This window comes from Vipera berus (genome assembly GCF_964194415.1).
Source record: "Vipera berus genome assembly, chromosome: 8".
NCBI classification, from domain to species: Eukaryota; Metazoa; Chordata; class Lepidosauria; order Squamata; family Viperidae; genus Vipera; species Vipera berus.
The window spans coordinates 20,149,045-20,172,436 of NC_138211.1; the positions used below are offsets into that span (position 1 = coordinate 20,149,045).

General features: G+C 46.1%; 1 protein-coding gene across 2 annotated transcripts in view; it reads right to left on the reverse strand.

Annotated features, from left to right (window-relative positions):
- Nucleotides 1-23,392, reverse strand: part of SEMA4C (semaphorin 4C) — an 84,159-nt gene that overhangs the window by 56,339 nt on the left and 4,428 nt on the right. The window contains exon 1 of one of the 2 annotated variants that reach the window (XM_081333569.1): nt 7,651-7,893. The exons of the other annotated variant lie outside the window; for it this stretch is intronic. The gene's annotated coding sequence lies outside the window, so the exon portion shown is untranslated. Of the gene's footprint in view, nt 1-7,650; nt 7,894-23,392 lie in introns of those variants that run through there. 2 annotated transcript variants of the gene reach the window in all.

Genomic DNA, 23,392 nt, shown 5'->3' on the forward strand with positions numbered 1-23,392 from the left:
ACCCCATTTTCCCAGGCCGGTCCTTCTCTCTCCCCCAACCCACCTCACAAGGTTGTTGTTATTATGGGGAAAATAGGAGGAGGAAGGAGTATTATGTATGTTTGCCATCTTTGGTTATTTATTAAAAAAATAAATAAAGACAGTCTATGCATAACTAAAATAGGGACGCGGTGGCTCAGTGGGTTAGGACGCTGAGCTTGTCGATCAGAAGGTCGGCAGTTTGGCGGGTCGAATCCCGAGTGCCGCGTAACAGAGTGAGCGCCTGTTACTCGTCCCAGCTTCTGCCAACCTAGCAGTTCGAAAGCACGTAAAAATGCAAGTAGAAAAATAGGGACCACTCCGGTGGGAAGGTAACAGCGCTCTGTGCGCCTTTGGCGTCTAGTCATGCCAGCCACATGACCACGGAGACGTCCTCGGACAAGCGCTGGCTCTTTGGCTTTGAAACGGAGATGAGCACCGGCCCCTAGAGTCGGAAACGACTAGCACGCATGTGCGGGGGAACCTTTACCTTTACCTTATGCATAACTAAATAACCAATAACTAACTAACCACCGGGGGCCTTAACTGGCCCCACAACATCCTTGCCTTTTTCCCTGTCCTGCCTCTCATCACTTCTGGCTGGGGTACCCCATGCACAGCCTCAGGTACCCCAACCCTGCCTGTCTTGTCTGGTGTCAGAAATGCAGGAGCTAGAAAAGGGGAAAATCTTAATTTAATATTAAAAAAAATAAGTGCTTTAATCATAGTAGCCATTGTTCCACCCTGCCTGTGAAGACCGCTTCTGTGGATGAAGTGTCTTTACCCTTCTCAACTTTCCTTTCTGTCCGAGGCTTTTTCACCAGGCTGCTTAAATTTTAAAAACCTTTACTTAAAAATAAGTGCATCAAAACCGGGTACGTTAGCCCAGGCATCTCCGAAAATCCTGGACCAGGGAAATGTCTCTTTCTGGAACATGCCCCTTTTGAAACATTCAACTTTCTGACGTGGCAACCAGCCCCGATCCGATCTCTCAAAGAAGCTCTGCCAGTTGGATTCTGCATTAGCTAGCAACGTTTCTCTCCAACTGGCAGAAAAAGCAAGCAGATTATTACTGTTGTTGTTTTTGCACAGGATACACCTACTCCAGCTAGCCTGACTTTTTTTTCAGAACCCTCTTTCTGTCAGAACACGCCGGAAATTCACTTGTTTTCCTACAGGCCACCACCTACAGCAGAAGCAGATGGGCTACTTAAGCTGAATTGACCTGGTGTCATTTTTCAAGATGTGGTATTATTTACCCAGCTGATTGTTTGAAGCCCTGCAACTGACGTTGATGGAGGCCAAATGGCCCAGGAAGGAATGTGCAAAAACAGCAAATGAAGGAGGAGGAGGAGGAGGAGGAGGGCTTTCCTACTCAAGTCTCAGCTCTGGAATATTTTTGCAAAGGAAGCACAATCCTTCCCAGTCCCTTTTCCCTTATTTTCTCAGTGCAAAATTCTGGGAACGTGCACAACACTCGCTCGCTCCCTCCTCACCACTTACACGACAGCAGGCTTGGTCAGATTTGCAGAACCAAATCCAGTTCCTGTATAAGACAACTATGTTCATATTTGTGAATTTTACTTCTGATAGACTGCCTCTAAACTTGGAAGATCTTTGTTGTTGTTAGTTGCGAAGTTGTGTCCGACCCATGGACAACGTTCCTCCAGGCCTTCCATCTTCTGGAGTCCATTTAAGCTCACGCCTATTGCTTCAGTGGCTCCATCCAGCCACCTCATTCTCTGTCGTCCCCTTCTTCTCTTGCCCTCAACCTTCCCCAGCATTAGGCTCTTCTCCAGTGAGTCCTTCCTTCTCATTAGGTGGCCAAAGTATTTGAGTTTTAGCTTCAGGATCTGGCCTTCTAAAGAGCAGTCAGGGTTGATCTCCTCTAGGACTGACCGGTTTGATCACCTTGCGGTCGAAGGGACTCGCAGGAGTCTTCTCCAGCACCAGAGTTCAAAGGCCTCAATTCTCTGGCACTCAGCCTTTCTTACGGTCCAAATTTCACTGCCATACATTGCAACTGGGAAGATCATAACCTTGACTATACGCACTTTTGTTGGCAGGGTGACGTCTCTGCTTTTTATCCTCGCTAAATAGCTCTGGACGGACTAATCCGCCCATAGGATCCTAGCCTTCAAATCCTACGCAGTTGAACCTGGGAGGAAAAACATTTGCAACAGAACAAATTATTATCCCTTTCTAATCTCTTGCCAATTACCGGTAAATTTCCCAAACTGTGACAGTGTGAAAATAATCAGGGGCAAAGATGTTTTTTTTTGCTACCGTCAAAAGCCAAGGAATCAAAACGCAGAAAGGAGAAAGGGAAGGAGGAAGAGAACGTTTTCTGTTTTTCTTTCCCTGCTATGAGACACACATTAACATTTCCAGGATGTGTGGGGAAAAAACAACAACAGAAAGAGCATGGTTTAATTCCAGGATTTTGTAAATCCCGGAAGGTCTTTTTGGAAAAATCTGCAAATTTCTGTCTTCGGAATCTCTTGCCAACTCAAAAGGGCTGAGGTTTTTCATTGCTTGGAAAAAGTGCACTTGGTTTCAAGCTGGAGATGGACTGGGGTTTTTTTTTTTTGGAGGCAAATTTTCCAAAGCACTCACTGTCCCCTTGCAAGCTTTACAGAAGGGACTTTTCCAGGCTAAAGGCCACCCTCCCCAAGGTAGGCGGGTCTGTGACAAAAACACTGGGTGAGGCCAAAACAAAAACAGCCAGAGAGATCTTCCTTAATTTCACTGATACACCTTCTGGATTTCAATGCCAGCTGATAGGACCCATTAATCTGCCGATACCTTTTAATAATTTGCTCCTTCTAGGGTACTTTTTCCCCTTTTCTGGATTCCCATTCAGGTTTGTGTTTTATCTCTGTTACTTTTGTGTTTTGTTTTTGTTTTTTTGCATTTTTTTTTTTTTTTGAAATGTTTGTAACAATCGAGAAACCATACTCCTCCTCCTCCTCCTTGAAAACTTCTGGAGAGTTTGTGATTCACATCCAAGCACTGGCTTTCCTAGAATGGAAGAAGCACCTTGGCTTACAACAGTTCATTTAGTGACCAAAATTACAGCACTGCAAAAAAGTGACTTATGACCCTTTTCCAGTTACAACCTTTTGCAGCACTCCCACCGTCACGTGTTCAAAACTCAAAACGCTTGGCAACTGGCATGTTCTTATGACTGTTGCTGTGTCCCAAGGGCACCTGATCCCCTTTCGCGACCTTCCGACAAGCGAAGTCCATGGGGAAGCCGGGGTTCACTTAACACCTTGGTGACTAACTTATCCACTGCAGTGATTCACTTAACAACTGCGGCAAGGTAGGTCGTACAATGGGGCAAAACCCACTTCACAAGCGCCTCGCTTAACGACAAAAATATTGGGCTGGATTGTGGTGGTTAAGTCAAGGATTTACCTGTAGTTTTCGCACGTTTGTTTTCCTGCCCCAGTCTGCTCCTATGGAAATAAGGATGTTGGAACTTTTGCATCAGCTGCCAATGGAACAAGGAAGCAGAAGCAAGAATCATCTGAACATCCTGGCTTGCCAGCTTTCGAAAAATATCCGCAGGAGGAAGCAAAGGGCTAGACTAGACAGATCAGTGGCCCAGCCCCATGATTTATAGATTGGGGTGCTGCTCCTCCCATGAAGACTCCCCACGTACACAGATGAGCAACTGAAGACTCCCTCTGCTCCTGTCACCTGTGTAGTATGATATAAGTTATCTCTCCTTCCTTCTTCCCATCAGGCATCCTGGCTTGCTTCTTTCTAAGATGAGCAGAGTCAGAAGGTTATCTGCCCACTTGGTCCCATTTACAACTCTGTGTCAACAGACTCAACCCCTAGACCAGGAAGAAGCAAGAAAGGGGACCCCCTCAGTTTTGGGCTGAAATCTGAGCACTTTGCCAACTGCGCATGTTTTGCAAAGAGATGAAAAAAGTAAGGTTCTATATACTTAGGCAAGAAAAACCAAATGTACAGGTATAGAATCGGGGGAAGCTGGCTCAGTCGCAACAACTGCGACGGGGATCTAGGATTCCTAGTAGACAACCACTTACATTTGAGCCAGCAGTGTGCTGCTGCAGCCGGCAAAGAAGGCAATGCAATGCTAGGCTGCATTAATAGAGGGGCAGAATCAAAATTACATGAAATGTTAGTACCGCTTTATAATACCTTGGTAAGACCACACTTGGAATACTGCATCCAGTTTTGGTTGCCACTATATAAAAGAGAGGTTGAGATTCTGGAAAGAGTTCAAAGAAGAGCAACAAAAAGGATTAGGGGGCTGGAGGCTAAAACAGTTGCAGGAATTCGGTATGGATAGTCTAGAGAAAAGGAGGACTAGGAGTGACGTGATAGCATGTACCAATCATGCCGGCCACATAACCACGGAGACATCCTCGGACAAGCGCTGGCTCTTCGGCTTTGAAACGGAGATGAGCACCGGCCCCTACAGTCAGAAACAACTAGCACGCATGTGCGGGGGAACCTTTACCTTTACCTTTTACACAAAGAACAGGGGGTCAACCTGTTCTCCAAACCACCTGAAGGCAGGACAAGAAGCAATGGATGGAAACTAATCAAGGAGAGAAGCAACCTTGAGGATTAAGGAGAATTTTCCTAATGATGGAATAGCTTGCTTTCAAAAGATGTTGGTGCTCCATCACTGGAGGTTTTTTAAGAGGAGACTGGACAGCCATTTGTCTGAAATGGTATAGGGTCTCCTGCTTGAGCAGGGGGCTGGACTAGAAGACCTCCAAGGCCCCTTCCAACTCTGTTATTCTGTTAAGGTTCTGTTGAGGGTCAAGATTGCCCTCAAGAGCCAGTCAAATTTTCACTTCGTCTTCCTTACAAAGGTTAACGGCAATTCAAACCCTACATTTTTATACAGTATAAAATCTTTTTCCCCAACAGATATCCCTTCCATGTCTCTAACAAGGGGAGCTCCTTGGTTTCATTATCAGATCCATTTTTGCAAATTTGAATCCTAAGCTAAGGATCAGCCCTTTGCCCATGGGGCAAACTATGTCCTATTTCCATGGCCATCTGCAACCTAGGATGTATATATTTATAATTGAAATAAATCCATTCCCATAAAACAAAGCCTTTTCATTTGGACCTCAAATGCCTCCTTAGTCACAGACCTAACACAAATCACAGACCCTTTGAGTGGAGTGACCATATTTTTTGGAAGAAAAAAAAAATTAAAGGACAAACTTGAGAAAGGGGTAAATCAGAAAGACCTAATTGTTTTTATCACCTTGTTTTACCAAGGAAAATTCAGGAAAAACTTCAAAAATCCATATCCTAATTAAAAAATATATATCTAAAATCAAAGTTTTTTTAAAAAAATTCCATTTCCATATTTTTCACATGAATGCAAAAGACCAGGCATTAAGTGGTACCATTTGTACGGTAAAAGTTTAATGACCAAAATAAAGGACAAAGGGATTTTTGAAAAGGACATCTTTCCAGCTAACGGAAATCTAAAGCAGTGTTTTTCAACCACTGTTCCGCGGCACACTAGTGTGCCGCGAGATGTTGCCTGGTGTGCCGTGGGAAAAATTGAAAAGTAATTATAAAATACTTTCTTTGTGTTTATTTTATTCCTATTCAAGAGAATTACTTTATATATAGTCAATATAGGCACAGAGTTAAATTTTTTAACATTTTCTAATGGTGGAGTGCCTCGTGATTTTTTTCATGAAACAAGTGTGCCTTTGCCCAAAAAAGGTTGAAAAACACTGATCTAAAGGACAGCTTTTTAAAATCAAGGACTGTTCTTTGCAAAGCAGTGCTATGCACAAATTGTTTGGAGACTCAAGTCTGGCCTTTGCAACTGTTCTCTGATGGAGCCACCGGGCTGTCTACCAGGGCATCCGGAGGGGCCATACAATATAAGGGGTAGTTACTTCTCTGATCCCCCCTGGGGACACCGTCCTCCCTACCCTACTTGACTGGGTTTTTCGAAACGTATTTCCATTTCCAAAAAATGTAATTAAATGGAGTGAATGTGATGCCCCTGAGGCGTTTATAGAGAATAAAAATTAATGGGCAAGGAGGGGAGGGCAGTGGAGCCTGGGAGCTGTTTTGCAAGTCTCCCCATCTGCATTAGAGAAAGGAGACGGCCAAAGCAGAGGTTGCAGAGGGCTTCTCCACACAAAGGCCATTTGGACTGATGTACTCTCCACTCGCTCTTCAAATCCTGACGTGCGCCTACTCGCCCCAAGACTGCGTGACTGAACTTGCACAGGCTATTCCACACGGCCTCATGCGGGCCTCCCACTTCCCTCTAAAAAACGGGGACCTCTGTGGATGTAACTAAGAGGATTTTATTTTTTATTTTATTTTATTTTTCTTCCATTTATATCCCGCCCTTCTCCGAAGACTCAGAGCGGCTTACAAGCTTAGCAGTAGCCTTCATTCTATGTATATGCCTGCTTATTAGGGCTTTCACACACACCCCAATAATAATTAATAAATAATAATAATAATAATAATAATAATAATAATAATTCTTTCTGGGAGTTAGGAAGGGGTTCCCGCATGCTTGCGTCCCTAGCCGAGCTTTGCAAAGGAGGGTTTGGAAATGAGGCATCAGGGCGAGACGTGGAGCAGAAAGCCAATCTTCATTAAGCATCTCAGTTCAGGGATTCCGCCACCAAACTACGGCTTCTGGAGACGGGCATATCTGCAGCCTTGTTGAAGGCCTCTCACAAAGTTGTGGAAAAGAGGAGAAAAATGTCCAACGGCTTTGAAGAGCAGGTAGGACGAATGGCCGTCCAAGGGTGGATGTGGGGTGAAGAGGCAAACTTGGAGATTTAGATGGGATGATGGATTTGCTGTTAGAGGCAGTCCTCGACTTGCAACAGTTCATTTAATGACCATTCAAGTTACAACGCCACTGAAAAAAGGGACTTAGGGCCGCTTTTTCACACTTATGGATGTTGCTGCATCCCCATGGTCTTGTAATCAAACTTCAGACAATTTGCAACTGACTCGTATTTATCACCGTTGCAGATTTCCAGGGTTACGTGATTTCCCCTTTTGCGACCTTCTGGTAAGCAAAGTCAATGGGGGAAGCCAAATTCACTTAACAGCCGTGTTGCTAATTTAACAAATGCAGAGATTCACTTAACAACCGTGGCAAGGAAGCTCATAAAAGGGGGCAAAAATTCATTTAACGGCCTTGCTTAGCAACAGAGGTTTTTGGGTTTAATGGTGGTTGTAATTCGAGGACTACCTGTGTTGTTCAGTTCAGGATACCTGGCCTAAAGGTTAACAATGCAAATTCTTCTTTTCAATTTCATTTTACTGGCCCATTTTAACTGAAGCAGCCTATAAGTCCTACAAGGAAATAAGCGCCCTACAAATGGAACTGCTCAATACATTTTGACCCAGCTCATACAGTCTTCTCTTAGGGCAGGGGGTCTTCAAACTTGGCAACTTTAAGACTTGTGGACTTCAATTCCCAGAATGCTGGCTGGGGAATTCTGGGAGTTGAAGTCCACAAGTCTTAAAGATGCCAAGTTGGAAGACCCCTGTCTTAGGGAGTTTTCCATAACACCAAGATCAGATCTTTGCTCAGAAGATGCTCACTCCTCAGATCTTTGCTCAGAAGATGCTCACTCCTCTCGTCCTTCTTTCAGGCTCTTGCTGAAAGACACTGTGAAGCATCGTTGGGCATTTAGGAAATCGCCAGGGCTTGAAACTGCCCCCAAAGCTGCCTCTTCTGTCTGGATGGAGTCCATCTGCTGAGCCCAGAGCGGTCTTCGGAGCAAGGCAGATGTTCAACAGAGCCTGGAGTCTGTCAGCAAGCTCACAGGCGGAGCCAGCCTGAAATTTGTCTATCAACCGCAGGTGTACAGATAAACACCCTCCTCCCTTTTTCTTCTTTTACTATTCTGGCAATCAGCCTGCAAGCTAGGAGCCAGACAGGTTGGGCCTGTTTTCTCTTGGCTGGCTGGCAGCACCAGAGAGCCCTTTGCAACTGGTTGTAAACAGGGGCAGTCCCCTGCCCCAAGGAACAGAATCTACACATGGTTGCCTAGAGGAAGCCCTCTCTGTACTTTCTACAGGAGCGGCAGAGGGACAAGAAAAAGATCCCCAAACCTTCTGCACAGAAGAAAAGAGATTTTTGCAGATATCTGCACAATTTTGGAAAAATGAAGAAACCCCTGCAGAGGAGAATTACAAAAATACTGGAATGTGCAGAAATGGATAGGTTAACGTTAAAAATCAAAGAAAAAGAAGAAACTGAACACTATTGTATGACATGGGACTTATTTTACCAATGGTTAGCTGATAAAAACGGAGGTTAGAAAGTTGGAAATATGAGAAAATGTGGATTATGTGAGGAAGATCTACAACGGATTAGTAAATACCTTCGATTGTTATACAGTTAATGTGGGAAGTACTATTTTTAACAATACGATTGCTATTTCCTAGCATATGATTGTATTTTGATAAGATTATTATGTATGTGATGCTTATTGTATTGTAATATGTGTACACCTAGACAACGCACTGTTCAGTACAGAAATGGAATTTTTGAGATGATCATAATAAAAAGAAGAGGAGATTTTTGGAAAAGCAGCAGCAATGCTCTCTCAGGAACAACCTGGCTGCCACCGCTGTTCACGCCACAAATTGCAACCAGACCCTCAGGCCAGGCCAGCTTAGCCAGCTGACCATATTGCGCTCCATGCTCCAGGTCCCCACCCAAAAAGACACCCATTCGCCTTTTTTTGTGGTTTTATTTTTCCTGAACTTTTAACTACTTCCTGCCTTGCATCAAGTCCAGTGCTGAGTCAGCTCCACACGGGATTGGATTGGGGAGGAAGACGGGGAAGAGAAGCAGGAAGGAACTGGATGCAGTCGTATTTCCTCCAAAGCAGCAGGATTTATTTTTTTCCAACTGAGTTAGTTCCATATCCTCATCTATTCCCACCTCCTGGGAACTAACTGTACTCCTTGGAGACAGTGAACTGCACATCTTCCAGGCCAAATCCGCTCCCCCGCCATGCCACATTCCCCCCCAAAACAGACAGGAAGGGAGGAGATGGGCAAAGGAAATTGGAAGGGCAAAGAGGCGAGAAACACGTATCCGACGCATTTCTTTGCACGTCAGAGGTCAGCCAGCGTCTCAGTGCCCACCATGATAAGCAGGGCTAATTTTAAAGGGCGAGGGAAAGGAGGGATTATGGCTTAGCACAGACATGTCAAACACAAGGCCCGGGGGCCGGATCCGGCCCGCGAAGTGGTTTCATGTGGCCCGCGAAGCCACCCTGGAAACAGTGAGGGAACGGCCCCCACTGCCTTGGCCCTGGCCCAGAGACCCTCCTTCTGCCAGAGACCCTCAGATCTGTCCCACTCCTGCCCAGGCACCCATAGGCACCCTTGATGCGAATGATGTAGAGCTGGCCACGCCCACCCAGTAGGCCATACGCACTCTAGCCACGCCCACCCAGTAGGCCACACCCACCCTGGCCATACCCACCTGGCCCCTTGAGGGCAACCACAATGCTGATGTGGCCCTCAATGAAATTGAGTTTGACACCCCTGGCTTAGCATGTTGTATGAACTCAGCTAATTTGGCTAGTTTAGGGTTCGGCGTATTATGCACAGCCCGAAAATGGCTAAATATATCCAACAAATGCAGTCTGTGTTCATGTTATTATTCATGCTCGGCAAAGAAGAAACCAACTCTGTACAGGTAGTCCTCAACTTACAACAGTTTGTTTAGTGACCGTTCAAAGTTACAATGGCACTGAAGTGACTTGTGACCGTTTTTCACATTTACAGCCATTGCAGTATCCCCATGATCACATGATCAAAATTCAGATGCTGGGCATCTGATTCATACTTACGACCTTTGCTGTGTCCTGGGGTCACGTGATCCCCTTTTGCGGCCTTCTCACAAGCAAAGTCAATGGGGAAGCCAGATTCACTTAACAACCGTGTTACTAACGTAACAACTGCAGTGATTCGCTTAACAACTGTGGCAAGACAAGACATAAAATGGGGCAAAACTCACCTAGCAAACGTCTCACTTAGCAACATACATTTTGGGCTCAATTGTGGTCGTAAGTTGAGGACTACCTTGTACATGCCCAGGGTTTCTTAGAGAAAAAGCAAGTCCAGTTTGTCTGTGGATCTTCAGCCCTCTGCCGTAGCCCCTCTGCCCATCTCCCAGAGTGCGTTGCCGAAATTAACATTCCAATTGCTAATTTTCAGCCACATGGGTTTTGGCTACTTTTTCGGGACAAAATAATCCCTTGAAAAGGTGTGTGAAAGCCTCTAGGCAGCTCACAGCACCCAGAGCTAGCGAAACCCCAACCGCACATCCTCCATCTGGCGACATCACGACTTCAAGACGGGAGAATAAATTACATGTTTGCCCTGTTCTGGCTGTTCCTGTCTTAGAACCAGGTTTCTGCATTCTTTTTCCAACTTTAAGTAGAACAACTGGCTTTGCAGATCTCCACAGTTAACAGAAAGAGCAAAAATCAGTAGCCAGCAGAGACCTTAGTAAGTTCCTTTTTCTGAAGGGAGAAAGTTCCCACCCTTGGAGGGCATCCGAGTGGCCTTGCAGGAAAGCACTTTAGCCTCCCTTTAGCCAAAGCTTCTAGGTTACCAAGTCATTTCTAAAAAGGTCTAATTCGCCCATCGCTGGTCAAACCTGGTTGAAAGGAAGCTAGTGGCTATGAGAATGAAAGATCTCAGGGAAGGAAAATGAGTGGGAAGGGAAGATTTCAGGCAGTCCTCGACTTACGACCACAATTCAGCCCAAAATTTCTGTTGCTAAACAAGGCAGTTCTTAAGTGGGATTTGCCACATTTTATGACCTTTCTTGCCACAGGTGATAAGTGAAACATTGCAGCTGTTAAGTTAGTAATACGGTTGTTCCCCATTGACTTTGCTCATCAAGTCGCAAAAGGGGATCACATGACCCCGGGACAGGGCAACCGTCATAATGAGTCATCCGAATTTTGCCAAGTGCCTGAATTTTGATCACATGACCATGGGGATGCTGCACAGGTTGTAAGTGTGAAAAACAGTCATAAGTCGGTTTTTTCAGTGCCGTTATAATTTCAAACAGTCATTAAATGAACTGTTGTAAATCAAGGACTACCTGTAATTAAAGGTAGCCCTGGCCCAGTTCTGCTTGCAGGTACACTGACAGCTTCTGCACCAGAGACAAATTCCTTGTGTGTCCAATCACACTTGGCCAATAAAGAATTCTGTTCTATTCTATTCCATTCCATATTCTATTCTATTCTATATCTGCTATTCTATTCTATTCCATTCTATATTCTATTCTATTCATTCTCTATTCTACTGTACTCTACTCTATTCTATTCTCTTCTATTCTTTTATATTTTCTATTCTATTCTGTTCTATTCTCTATATTCTATTCTATTCATTCTCTATTCTATTCTATTCTATTCTATTCTATTCTCTAACTTTATTCTATTCTATTCTTTTTTATATTTTCTATTCTATTCTATTCTATTCTCTATATTCTATTCTATTCTATTCTGTTCTATTCTCTATATTCTATTCTATTCTATTCTATTCTATTCTCTATATTTTATTCTATTCATTCTATTCTATTCTTTCTATTCTATTCTATTCTATTCTATTCTATTCTATTCTATTCTATTCTATTCTATATTGTTCTATTCCATTCCATACCATTCCATTCCATTCTACTCTATTCTAGTCCAGTCCAGTCCAGTCCAGTCCAGTGTATTGTTACCAAGTTCTGTTTTCAAAATCCTGGAAGCTGTTGGAAGGAGTCCAGTAAAGGCTCATTCCTCACCCTGTGTCACAATCTTCAGAAAGGCATCCTCAAGAGCTGTTAGAAGAAATATATTACCCCTCCCATACACAACAAAAGCCATGGGAAGATGGGTTTTAAAAAATATTTGCTGCCTACCAGCGGCATTGTTCCAGAGATGGAAGATTATCGTATGACAAGGGCAGCAATGCCAATGCCAACCTTTTGGAATCGAGAGGGACAAGGCTGGGTTTGAATAATTTAAGATGCTAGTCCTGATGACAGCTGAATTGGCCTTCTGGAGCATCCCACATATATCAGATTCTACTAATTCAGCAAACAGAAAGACTCAGTTTTGCTCCCCAAGAAAAGGTACCAGTCAATCACTCAAATGAGTAAATGCCATTGGATTATAAATTTTGGATATAATCCACTTATGTTAGGAAAAAGTCTGCTTTGATATTAAAGCCATCACCAAAAGACCATCCTGTTAAAAGGGGAATAATCTGGCTCAATCACTGTTTGTTTGCTGGATGGATGCAGCAGCCCCCAGCCAGCTTTACCGGAGCAGATTGTGCAGGCAAAGGATCGTAGCGGTGTTTCTTTCCCCCACCCCACCCCCCAATACACCCAGCTGTGGTCTTTGCAATGCCCGAGCAGTGCACAAACCAATTTCCCCATTTTTCATACATCCAGATGCCAGGCCAGAGGGATTGGGGCTGAAAGCGCTCAAGAACCCTCAAGTTCCACTGAGGTAGCAGCCGTTAGCTGCCATTGTTTTTCCATTAAGGGAAACAGGAAATGTCGACTTTCCCAGGGTCTCTGAGGGAGTAAAGTTCATGGCAAAGAGGTAGATATAAATGGATTTCCGGAAAGGAGAAAGAGCTCAGCTAGCATTCTGTGGGAACTGCGAAGCCTACTTCCAGAAATCCGCACCATTGAGCCACGCATCTAACGTAGCCAGATGTTCCCATTCGGTGCTCATTCAGGTTGAGGTGCTTAAAAGAAGCTGGGTTAGGTTTGCTGAGGGATGACAGACCAGAAGGGAAATCCGTAGACAAGTCACCCCAACCTGGTTTTGTAAGAAGGGCTGGATTCAATTCCCAGCCAGAAGGGGCCCCGCACCACCAAGGGCTCTGAACCTACGCAGAGTCTTCCCCCCAAGTCTGGGATAAAGCAACTCTAAGGCAATGTTTCTCACCCTTGGTGGCTTTAAGGTGGTTGGACTTCGACTCCCAGAATTCCCCAACCAGTTAGGGGATGAATGCAAAAGAGGGTAGAATTTGCACACCCCCATCCAAATTCATCAACCCGGCTTGTCCCCATTTCCTGACATCTATCATGGCTATATTATACACCTATAACATGGTTACTTGTGCATCTCTAGGATAACACTGTGATGAGCACAGAACTGGGACACGGATTCTCTTCTGTCCAGGATAGGCGTGAGAAAAGGTTATCCAACAGCCTCAAGAAATCTGCAGGGGGTTACATGCCACCTCACCGGAGGGCGGGGGGGGAAACGACCTGGCATTGCCACCTCTTTTCGTCCTGTCAAAACCCACACAGAGTTCGTGGCCAACGGTGTGAGAGAGCAGATTGTGAAACCACTGCTTGGCAATTTCCCCAAAGTTTCTTCTCCTGAGAAAAAAGGGGTCTGTCTCCGTCTCAACTGGAGACGGATTCAGAGGGCAGCTTCTGGATTTCTTCTAGTGATGGTCTCAAGTGGGCTTGTTGGTCTCTGCAGTGGCGTGTTCTTATTTATTTATACCCCACTTTTGCTATTTTCTTAAATAACTAAAAGTGGTGAACACGTACAATGTTCCTTCCTACTCTTTTCCCCCAAAACAGCTATTTTGCGAGTTGAGTTAGGCTGAGAGAGGGGGACTGGCTCAAAGTCACCCAGCTGGCTAAGTCACTAAGCGGGACTAGAACTTCCAGGCTCCTGGTTTCTAGCCTTCAGCACTGGACCAAACTGGCTCTTGTCACGCTCCGCAGCCTCCCTGGCTGCTCCTACTTCCAATCTGGAAAAGCCCAGGGAATGAGGTCTCGGGGGTGGGGGTGGGGCGAACCAAAGGCGGATCTGCCAAAGAGGCTCCAAAGGTCTCCGTGTTCCAGAGCAGCCGCAGAAGACCCTGAGCCCTTTCACCACCACGCTGCTCATCTTCGCCGGAAGGAATTTCATAAAACTAAATCTGGGTTCCTCAAATCAAAATGAGAAGAGGGGGAACAAAACGCCAGCCTGTTTTGCCTGCAAACCCCCCCCCCAAAAAAGCCCTTCTTTCCTGACTTCATCCAACAGCAGGCAGGAACTCAACCAGAAAAGCAGATATCAGCAGCATTAGATTACAGACCGTAGAGAAGTGGATCTGGGCAGCAGCATTAGATTGGATGGAGATAATCTGCCTCCAAATACTGGAACACGGGGTGTGTATGTGTGTGTGTGTGTGTGTGTACAATTAAATCAGAATTCATTGAAAACGCCAGGCTGATTCTGGAGCAGCTGCAAATGCCTGAAGGGAACAAGAGCTGTCATTTAGAGCACGGCAGCGTGGGTGGCCCAGCCACCTCCTGAAGGAGAAAGTGCCTGCATTACAGAGCCTTGCCCAGAAGGTTCTCGACTTACGACCATTTGTTTAGTGACAATTCAAAGCTACAACGGCACTGGAAAAAAGTGACTTTGTCACCATTTTTTACACCGCCGACCGTTGCAGCATCTCCCTGCTGCAAACGCTTGGCAACTGTCTCATATTTATGACGGTTGCAGTGACCTAGGGTCACGGGCGAGCAAAGTCAATGAAGGAGCCAGATTCACTTAAGAACCGAGTTGCTAACCTAACAACCGCTGAGATGTACTTAGCAACTTGTCGCAAGAAAGGTTGTAAAATGGAACCAAACTCGCTTAACAACTGTCTCACTTAGCCATGGAATTGTGGGGCTCGGTTGTGCCCATAAGTTGAGGACTACCTGCACAGTTTCTTCAGCCTGCACTATGTCTTTCCTCCAGGAACTCAAGATTGCTGATGACAAGCTTGAGTGAGCGATGATTCTATTTAACCCATGCACAACAATCCTGTGGGGTAGGCTAGGCTAAGAGAGGTTCCGTGGAAGAGGAGGCGCTGACCCTGGATCCCTCGGGTGCTAGACGGGAAGGGGCTGGTCTGCTCCAGGTAAAGATGTTCGTCAGCTGAAAAAGGACTTCTGGCTTTATCTACCTGGCTTTCTTAGCAACATTGTAAATGGGCTTGTAAATGGGCTTGGCCACTTCTGTCTTCCTCTGGGGTGATTTTCAGCTTCCCTATGTAGCCTCCAGAGTCAAACTGCCTGGTAGTCCCCCATCCAAATGCTAACCGGGTCCGACTCTGCTTAGCTTCCAAATCCAGTGAAAGTTGGCCGCTAGCCCAGCTTAGAAAAAAAACCTTTTGTCTGCTCAAGGGTTAAAACTGGTTTAACAAAGGCAGAGATTTGGGATTCAGCTCTAATCTCCCAAAACTGAGATGGTTCTTTGTTTACCTGTGGCTCGAACAAAGGAGAAAGCAGAGGGAGGAAAGAAATACCGTGAGAAGAAACCTTTGACAGAGTATTGTACAATCTGGAGGCAGAATAAATCTCACAAAGAAGGAGGGTTTTCCCCCCCCCCAAATCCTCCATGGGGAAAGCCACGATCAAATGTCAAACGGGCAAGCAACCAGAAATTGGAGCATTCAGACGTGGGTGGCTCAGCCCCAAACAGGGCAGGCGGACTGTGCTTTCAACTGGGGTCCCCAATGGTGCAAAAATCCTGGAAATCTTTGGATTAATGCTGAATTCTCACTTCCTTGCTGTGGGAAGCAAGCGTTTCAGGCCCTCCATTGTGCCTTCCTGCCTAATGCTAATGCTAATAATGCTAATAATAATAATAATAGTTGGAAGGGACCCCTGCTCAGGCAGGAAACGCTATACCATTTCAGACAAATGGTTGTCCAGTCTCTTCTTAAAAACGTTTAGTGTTGGAGCATTCACAACTTCTGGAGGCAGGTAGTTATTTTTATTTTTATTCCATTTATATCCCGCCCTTCTCCGAAGACTCAGGGCGGCTTACAAGCTTAGCAGTAGCCTTCATTCTATGTATATGCCTGCTTATTAGGGCTTTCACACACACCCCAAGCGGCATTTTACAAAGTCAGCTTAATTGCCCCCAACAATCTGGGTCCTCATTTTACCTACCTCGGAAGGATGGAAGGCTGAGTCAACCTTGAGCCTGGTGGGATGCGAACCTGCACTAATTGCAGGCAGCTGGTGTTACTTAAGGAGGCATTAGCCCACTGCTCCACCAAGGCTCAGTTCCACTGATTGTGCTGCTAGCATTACAAGTACTCTCAATTTACAACCACAATTGGGAACAGAATTTTTGTTGCTAAGCAAGCAGTTGTTAACTGAAGCACACCCACTTTTACTATCTAGTTGTTGTTAAAGGAACAGCTGCTATTAAGTGAATCATGCAGTCATTAAGCAGGTCCAGCATCTTCTGGCCTTTGCTTGTGGGAAGGTTGCAAATGGCAATCACATGACCTTGGGACGCTACAGTACAAATGTTGATCACATGACCATGGGGATGCTGCAAGAGTTGTAAGTGCAAGGACCGGTCATAAGTCACTTTTCCCAATGCTGTTGGAACTTGGAATGGTCCCTAAATGAATGCACACATCTTAGATCTCAGAATAGAATAGAGCTGGAATGGAATGGAATGGAATGGAATGGAATGGAATAGAATAGAATAGAATAGAATAGAATAGAATAGAATAGAATAGAATAGAATAGAATAGAATAGAATAGAATAGAATAGAATAGAATAGAATAGAATAGAATAGAATAGGACCTTGGAGGTCTTCTAGTCTAGCCCCCTGCTCAAGCAGGAGGACCTATACCAGGGGTCGGCAACCTCGGCTCTTTTATGACTCGTGGACTTCAACTCCCAGAATTCCTGAGCCAGCATAGCTGGCTCAGGAATTCTGGGAGTTGAAGTCCACGAGTCATAAAAGAGCCGAGGTTGCCGACCCCTGACCTATACCATCTCAGCCAAGTGATGGAGCGCCCATGATTTCTGGAGGCAAGCTGTTCCACTGGTTGATTGTCCTCACTGCCAGGAAGTTTCTCCTTAATTCCAGGTTGCATCTCTCTTTTTTTTTCCAGCTTCCAACCATTATTTCTCATCCTTCCCTCTGATGCTTTGGTGAAAAACCTGACCCCTTCTTCTTTGTGGCAGCCCCTTAGATACTGGAATATTGCTATCATGCCCCCCCTATTTCTTCTTTTCTTTAGACTGGCCAAACCCAAGTTCTGCAGCTGATCTTCATACGTTTTGGTCTCCAGGCCTTTGATCATCTTAGCTGCTCTTCTCTGAATTTTTTCCAGACTCTCAACATCCTTTTGTGATATGGTGACCAAAACTGGCTGCAGTATTCGAGGTGTGGTCTTACTGGGGCTTTATAAAGTGGTACTAGTACTTCGCGTGATCTTGATTCTATGCCTCTGTTTATACAATCCAGGATTGTATTAGCTTTTTTGGTTGCTACTGCACACTGCTGGCTCATAGTTAAGTGACCGTCTACCAGGATTCCAAGGTCCCTCTCACAGTTACTGCTTTTAAGCCAGGTCTCGCCCAATCTGTATTTGTACCTTTGGTTTTTCCTGCCTAAACACTGAAGCAGATGAAGACTCCATTACAGCTGCTCGTAGTTAGCCTCCTCCAGATGTGCTGGGGCTGCTCCTCCAGAACTCCCAGCTTCAGGAAGTTACAGCTGGAGGAAATGGGCCAGGCTGGGAAAGTACTAGTTATTTGCGTGGGGTGACCATCTTTCGCATCAAGAAGTAGATGCGCTTGTTTATCCGTTGCTATTTTGGGGGCTCTGACCTCACGAGGGGCCAGTGTCAAGATTTAAAATCTATTTTTATAGATGCGCTGCTATTTTAATTCTTATTTACGGAGAATGCCAAGAACCGTAAAAAGGGTGATGCAACGGCTGCCCACTTCTGATCTATGGAGACGATACTTTCTGGTTTCTGTTTCGGGTTTATATCCCCCGTTTCCCTTCCTTTTATGCCCACAACCGCCAACCTGAACAGAGAGCTTGGATTTAACTCAAAACCACCCGGGGAACTTTAGAGGTGCAGAAAGAACTGGACTCTAGCTCCTAGTCCAGGGGTGGGGAAGCCTGGCTCTTTTAATGACTCGTGGACTTCAACTCCCAGAATTCCTGAGCCTTGGTGGAGCAGTGGGCTAATGCCTCCTTAAGTGACACCAGCTGCCTGCAATTAGTGCAGGTTCGAGTCCCACCAGGCTCAAGGTTGACTCAGCCTTCCATCCTTCTGAGGTAGGTAAAATGAGGACCCAGATTGTTGGGGGCAATTAAGCTGACTTTGTAATAATGCCGCTTGGGGGGGGGGGGGCGAAAGCCCTAATAAGCAGGCATATACATAGAATGAAGGCTATTGCTAAGCACATTGGTTTGTGCTTAAATTGTAAGCCGCCCTGAGTCTTCGGAGAAGGGCGGGATATAAATGGGATTAAAATAAATAAAAATAAAAATAGTCCGAGCCTGGTCTCTTTGCCTGGTGCTCCTTGCTTTATCCCAAAGCAAGAAATTGCCTGGCTGGCCTTGCATGATCAGGCAGGGTCAACGTCGACTGGGCAGCGCAGGCTGCAAGCAGAGACCATTTACACTGGAGTCACCTACAAAAGCTGGTTAACAGGCAGCCAGGTTTGCAGGTTGCAAAGAATGACAGCCTTCATCACCAAAGGCAGAACTGTCTCAAGGATGGATGGAAAAGGCTTCGAGGAGGCCAGCAGAGCCAAGAAAACCAGAACCACAAAGTGGCACAGCTGGAGGATGCGTTTGCAGGTAGTCCTCGGCTTACAACAGTTCATGTAGTGACCGTTCGAACTTACAGACTGCCACTGGAAAAAGTGACTCATGACCGTTTTTCACGCTTTCATGACCTTTGCAGCATCTCCGTGGTCACATGAGTGACATTGGGATGCTTGACGGCTGGTTCATATTTATGACGGTCGCAGTGTCCCGGGGTCATGTCATCATCTTTTGCGGCCTTCTGACAAGCGAAGTCAACCGTGATACTAGTTTAACCACTGCCATGCTTCGCTTAACAAATGCAGCCAGAAAAGTCATAAAAATGGGGCCAAAGCTCACAACAAATTTCTCATTTATCAACATAAATTCTGGTTTCAGTTGTGGTGGTAAGCTGAGGACTGCCTGTATTGGGATTCAAAGAAGAGTATGCTGGGAAGGTGCCGTGAAAATCCTTCCACAGTGAGGGATTTGAGCTGCCGGCCTTCCCCAACTGGGTGCTTTCTAGAGCTATAGGGCTTGCTGGCTTTCACCCCGCAACAACCCTGCAAAGTAGGCTGGGCAGAAAATGTGGGCCTGTCCCATCCCTGAGATTGGACTAGACCAGGGGTAGGCAACCTCGGCTCTTTTATGACTCATGGACTTCAACTCCCAGAATTCCTGAGCCAGCCAAGCTGAGGGCTAAGGGAGAGGTTTCCATGCTGAGCCATGGCTGGCTCAGGAATTCTGGGAGTTGAAGTCCACGAGTCATAAAAGAGCCGAGGTTGCCTACCCCTGGACTAGACCCTGGATCTCCCTGTGTGGAAGGCAGGACAAGAAGTAACGAAGGGAAGCTTATCAAAGAGAAATCCAAATTAGAAATAAGGAGAAATTTCCCGACAGTGAGAACAATTAATCAGCAGGATGACTTGTCATCAGAAGTTGTGAGTGTTCCACCATTGGAGGATTTTTAGGAAAAGATTGGACGGCCATTTGTCTGAAATGGTATAAGGCAGGGGTAAGCAACCTGGGCTCTTTTATGACTCGTGGACTTCAACTCCCAGAATTCCTGAGCCGGAATTCTGGGAGTTGAAGTCCACGAGTCATAAAAGAGCCAAGGTTGCCTATCCCTCATCTAAGGTGTCATGCTTGAGTAGGGGGTTGGACTAGAACAGGGGTCCCCAACCCCGGGCCATAGACCGGTACTGTTCATGGCCCGTTAGGAACCAGGCTGTGCGAGCAGTGGGCAAGTGGGCGAAGCTTCATCTGCACATGTGCAGGATCTAGGTTGCGCGTAAAACTATTCCACGCCCCTCCCTCTAGTCTGTGGAAGACCATTTTTCTTCTGAAAGCAGTCCCTGGTGCCAGAAAAGTTGGGGACCACCGGACTAGGAGACCTCCAAGGTCCCTCCCAATTCTGTTATTCTGGTCTGGTTTTCCTCTCCAAGTGTTCCTGAATTTGGCTGGAGAATAGATAGCTACTTGTCATCCAATCCCAGCTTTGGCTAAATTGATGCCTTTGAAATATGTTGGATTACAGCTCACGCATCAGAGAGGAAAGCAGAACTTAAGACTCTCCAACCAGTGGATTGCTCTATGTGAATCAGCCAACTGCCTGATGGTTCAAATCTAGAAAAATACAGGATAGCTGCCCACATTCGCTGAGCTCAGCCGTGACCCACTTGCTGTGATAAATGAGGGGCCGGACTAGATGACCTCCATGGTTCCTTCCAACCCTTGTGAGTGTATGGCACACTGGTGGCTGATCTGTTGCACGAGTTGCTTTTCCAGCAGCGCAGCACCTGTTCTCTGCTAGCAATAGCAATTAGACTTATATACCGCTTCACAGTGCTTTTACAACCCTAAGTGGTTTACAGCGTCAGCATGTTGCCCTCAACAATCTGGGTCCTCGTTTTACTGACCTCAGAAGGACGGAAGGCTGAGTCAACCTTGAGCACGTGAGACTCCAACTGCCAAACTGCTGGCAGCCGGCAGTCAGCAGAAGTAGCCGGCAGTACTGCCTTCTAACCACTGCGCTACCAGATATTTTTTTAGGGAGACTGACTTACAGCCACTTGCTTAGTGTCTGATCAGTGTTACAAGGGTTCTGAAAAAAAAGTGACTTATGACAAATCCTTGCACTTACGACTGACACCCCCCCACACACAAACGTGATCATGATCTGGGCGCTTGTCAACCAGCTCACACTTACAATATTTGTGATCTTCCCAGGCAGCTTTCCCACAATCAAAGTCAAAAGGAAAGCCAACCAGAAAGATCACAAATCACCGTCATGTGACATCTCGCATAACCCCAGCATCAGTGAGTGACAAATCTCCTGGTTCCAATACAGGTAGCCCTCGCCTTGCAGCAACTCATTTAGTGACCGTTCAAAATTACAACAGCACTGGGAAAAAAGTGACTTCTGACCGTTGTTCTTGCGACTGTTGCAGCATCCCCCTACGGTCACATGATCAAAATTCAGCCGCTTGGCAACTGACTCATATTTATGACGGTCGCAGTGTCCCGGGGTCATGTGATCACCTGGGGTGACCTTCCGACGAGCAAAAACAATGGGGAAACCAGAGTCACTTAACAACCCTGTTACTAATTTGACAACTGCAGCCAGTCACTTAACTGTGGCAAGAACGATCGCAAAATGGAGCAAAGTTCGCTTAACAAGCGTTTCGCTTACCAAAAGAAATTTTGGGGTCACTCGCGGTCATAAGTTGAGGACCCCCTTTACACTGCTTCTCTCTGCTACGGGGAGGGGACGGGGCGAGGGAGTTAGTCCCCAAGGCTAACTTGGACCTTGTTCTCCCACGGCATCTGAGTCACCAGCTCCAAAAGCTTCTAGAATCCACGGCTGCTCCCGGACCTGCCGTGCTGGCACACTCCGAAATGGGGGTCAAAAAGGCAAAGCTACGCCACAGCTCTCCTCCTGCTAACCTGGCCGGAAAACAGAGCCAGACCCGGCTCGGCCTGCCTGTGTGTTTTGAAGTAACAGAACCGCAGACCTGGAAGATGCTCGGCTTCTCTGGAAGCCACCCAGCCGGCTCCACCCCAAAGGAAAAACCCGCAGAAACCGAGATCAAAGAGAGCTCCAGAGATCAAGGGAGAGAGACGTAGGATGCTGGGCCAGCTGAACGTGGCTGCTCTCCTCCCCATCCTTGTGCTCCAGGGGCTGGAGAGGGGGAGCTGGTCCCGCTCCACAAGAGAAGAGTGCACAGAAATAGCCAGTTTCCCCCCCCCCCCCGCCCTAATCCCCCCAGCTTGGAAAGAAGGAAAATGTTAGGGGAGGGGGGGGGCTGAGAGATGCAGGCGCCTGCTTCCAACAAGAATATGCATCTACCCCCCCCAAGTGTGGGGCAAGTGTACTTTACATAGGTAAGGTGGGGGGGGAAGGAACACACTCCCTTTTCTGTCTCCAAGATGGAACAAGTTGATTAAAGGGGGGGGAGGGGAGACACTGTTGGATGGCGCTCCCTCCCCCCCTCAATTTTTAAACTTTTCATTAAGGTTTCCAGCCGTCAATATTTTGCAAACTACACTCTTTTATTTCCCCCAAGTTAATTGTTTTATTAGAGAATTCGAACAACCCATGGAGGTGGAGGACAAATAAAACCCACAAATATCTGACACAAGCTGGAAGCTGTGAACCCTGCAAGGATTAAAACGAATTCAACCTTCCCCCCCCCAAAAAAAAGGTTCAATATCAATATTCAACACGATTTCTAGTATAGGTATGAACGGAAGATTGCTTGGACTGTACAGTTCATTCGGAAGAGGAGATATAAATAAGAAGTTGTCAAATGGCCCGCTCCCTTTGGGAGTTTTTCCTTTCATTGTACGATTTACGCTTTTATCTTTCTTGCTTTTATTGCCACCCAGAGTCGATAGGTGGCACAGAAATTTAATAAATAAATAAAACAAAGAAACACTCTTTTGTTATGGTTCGGATACAGAAATTCTGTTTCCGAAACGCAGCCGTCTTTTAAATAAAAATATTTTTTTTTTAAAAAAAATGAGTGCATGGAATTATTTTTGCAATATGACAAAGTGATGCGCACACTCCCGCACCTCACGTGCCCCTCCTTCGCGGAAGCCTGGGAAGATCCACGCAAGGCGTGATCACAGTTGCTCTAGCCTCCCAAAAGGCTCCTTCCTGACTAGCTAAGGGGTAGGCAGGAATCCCGCAGAGGATCAGGAAGGGGATAAGCAAAACTGCTGGAGTCTGAAAGCAACAAGCAGCGGCTGTGACATGATGGTTTCCCCTTTCCGCCATTCTGCCTTGTCTAAACACAACATTGAGCGCGGAGGTGCCCGTGTTAATTAATATGAAAGCATGGCTGCTCTTTGGCTCTGCTCTCAGAGTCAGTGGTTACAGATTGGAAAACCTGCAGGAGTACGGGGCGGAAAGGATGGGAGAACCCATTCTTTCCCTCCCCCAACCCCATGTGGCACGCAGCAGCTGATTTGGAATGAAATGAACACAGAAGCAGAATGACAGAGTTGGGAGGTACCTTGGAGGTCTTCTAGTCCAACCCCCTGCTCAGGCAGGAAGCCCTATACCATTTCAGATAAATGGTTGTCCAGAATCTTCTTTAAAAACTCCAGTGATGGAGCACCCACAACTCCTGGAGGCAAGTTGTTCCACTGGTCAATTGTTCTCACTGTCAGGAAATTTCTCCTTAGTTTTAGGTTGCTTCTCTCTTTGATTAGTTTCCATCTGTTGCTTCCTGTCCTGCCTTCGGGCGCTTTGGCG